Below are 3293 nucleotides of genomic sequence, written 5' to 3' on the forward strand. Positions count from 1 at the left end.
CAAAAAAACAAAAAAATTGAAATGGTTTTCAATTTGATGTTTGTGTTTTGTTTTCCGTTTAATTTGTAGTTATTTGAAAATTAACTTTGACAACTACTAACTAATACTAACAAACATTGAAATAAACATATTATATATAATTAGATAGAAAAACCAAAAACTAACGTCTTACCCAAATAACGTATATAGCTTGTAAGACAAAACTTATGTTTACCTTTGAGGGATGAATAACTGGTTGACATTGTTTCTCTAGCTGCATGTGGATCAACCCAAATTTTATCTACTGTTATAATTATAATATTCATTCACATGCATGCTGAAAATTTGTGAGCAAATTAAAGTATGAATAGTACCACTTAATCAAAGTGCTAGGATCATCAAAGCCATAATCTATCACCTTTACAAAATTTCAGTTGGAATACCTTGTTTACTAGTATATATGTACACACTTTACCAAATTTGACTGCCGACTGCATAAATCCAAGTTGCAACTAGGAGAAACCCTAACACACATAAACAGTTTACAATTAACCTGGTTCTGGACGTTCCAGAAAGGAGAAAATTCTATTTGTGACATATAAGAAACGTGCACTACATAAGCACTATGCCCTTTGTGTGAATTAAGGTATATTTATATAATTATGTTATATTATGTATTATCATACGTATATAGGTATTCCCTTTTCCTTCATTATCTTCAAATGCAGAAGCCACCTCGTCAAAAGAAAATCAAACAATTAAAAGTTGCCATCATATGAATATGAATTCATATCTGACGCATGCATATATTTGGCATAATGTTTTCGGTCAAGGATAAATAAAAAACTATAAGATGAAAAATAACATGAATATTAAGAGCTATAGACAAAGTGTTTAATTTGAACAAATTTGGAAAAAAATAAAATAAAATAAAATAAAATAAAAGGTTTACTTTTTTAGTGGCTTCAAAGTTGTAGAATTGACCTAGTGGTAAAATCCACTAGGAGTACACCTCTAGATCCCCTTATGTTCACTTTTATATACATAAGTTAAAGGTTATTTCTTACTCTAAAGATCTCCAAATGTATTGCTTTAAAATTATTTATTCTCTCTACTTGGATAAGTAGAATTTTAAATGTGCATTTATAGGTGTTGGAAATATAAATACTAATGCATAACTATATGGATGAGTAATGTTATATTGGTTGAATATGTTTCCAATAGAATGTGGAAACCTGTTGACATGTTAAATGTTAACAATACCATCTTAATTAATGAGTTAATGCCAAAAGATTAGATAAATAGCAACTTCTAGCACTTGCTTGTATCCTCGCGAATCGGTCGGTCAGTCAAAAATTCTACCCACTTCTTTGGCCCATAAACTATTCTTGCCGAGCAATGCCCCTTATACCATTTATAATGGCTCACTTGCCTTCCAAAAATACTAGTAAAGTTGATTTTGGGTTCTAAGCCCATAGTTATACAATATGTTATAGCATTCCTAAAGGATCCTTTAAAATAAAGAGCATCTTTTGCATAAGGAACAGAATCAAGATGAAGAGTAAAATTTATACGGTGCTCCAATAATACTTTTATTTTATTTATAAATTATCTCTCAAATATTATAATAGTGGTATGGAAATAACTTGCATTGCATTAAATTAAAATTGTTGAGAAATTATGTAGATTATGTGTTGCTTAAATAACCAATCTCACCAAGAAAATTAACTAATAAGGAAATATGAAAGCAATATTAGGACCTAGCCACAACAATCAACTATCTATAAAGAAAGATAGACAAGAACAAAAATATAAAAGTGAGAGCAAGAAACAAGCATACCAAATATAATGTGATTCGATTAAGTTGATCTATGTTAACTTCCAAGAGAACTCTCTATTTCTCACACTAACAAAGAGATTCTCTCACATAATGAGCTTTTAACTGGAGTCCCCCAAAAAGGGGGCAAACTTGTAATTTTGGCACCAAAACATGCCACAATGCCATAGCACTGCAATGATTGGCACTGTAGCATTCAAGTTTCTATCTTTAAATTGAAGAAAAAAACATTAGGTCTTGTAGTAGGGGCCATGGCTTTGGTCTCAAAGCACAGTGCCATAAATGCAGGGGTGCCATTGGTGCTGTCCAACTTTTACCAAGTCTCTCCAAAGCTCCTTTATTACCTCCTTCTTCAATTCTACCTATCCAAAGCACCATTGCACATCAAACCAACACATTAAGCTTCAAGCACATGAATTTAGAGTCACATTCAACAATTCTTCACCTTGACTCTAAATTCACATTTCTTCAATCTCTACCTCCTCCTTACTTGCACACATGCTCATCACTTCTTAAGCACATTCCTTAGGCTCATACAAAGCCTAAGTTTCTCTATTGGCACTATTTTGGTCAACATATCCGCCAAATTCGTTTCATCCGAAATCTTTACCAAACCAACTTCACCTTTGTTTATTAAATCCTTAACAAAGTGATACTTCTTCTCGATGTGCTTGGTTCTATTCAGGAATGCTTATTTCTTTGCTAAGAAGATTGCACTTTGGTTGTCACAATAAACAATTACTTTGGTTTTAGGAAACTCCATGCTCATTAACTAACCAATTTAACCACAATGCCTCCCTAGTGGTTTTCGTCGCCTTCGTATAATCGACATTTGTACTTAAGAGAACAACCACCGATTGTAATGATGCTCTCCAATTTATAGTATTCCTCCAAGCCGAGAAAATATAGCTTGTCAAAGATTTCCTCTTATCCTGATCGCCACCAAGGTCCACATCAATATATCCGATAATACAATCATCACTATTGTTCCTTTTCTAATACAATAATCCAATATCCATGGATCCTCTCTAATACCTTAAGATCTCAATGTAGTTTGCCTAGGTTATTCACATATCTACTCACCACACACACCAGATGAGTAATATCTAGTCTAGTACAAATCATTAAATACATGATACAACCAAAAACACTTGTATAAGCATCTTAGACATACTCTCCATCCCTTGTTGATCCTTTGGGTGTTGTTTAGTTGACAATTTGATGTGGGGTGCTATAAGCATAATCACTCTATTTGCATTCTCTATGTTGAACTTTTAATAGACCTTTTTCCAAATGCTTCTTTTAAGAAACAAATATCTCTTATTTCTCTTTATCTCGAAGTATGTCAGTTCTCAAAATTTTCTTAGCTTCTCTAAGGTCTTTCATCACAAATTTTGAACTCATTAACCCTTTCAAATTGTTTATTTCCTTCATATATTTGCACGATATCGACACATCATCACCATACAACAAAAGA

The sequence above is a fragment of the Ziziphus jujuba genome, chromosome 10 (genome assembly GCF_031755915.1).
Source record: "Ziziphus jujuba cultivar Dongzao chromosome 10, ASM3175591v1".
In the NCBI taxonomy this organism is placed as follows: Eukaryota; Viridiplantae; Streptophyta; class Magnoliopsida; order Rosales; family Rhamnaceae; genus Ziziphus; species Ziziphus jujuba.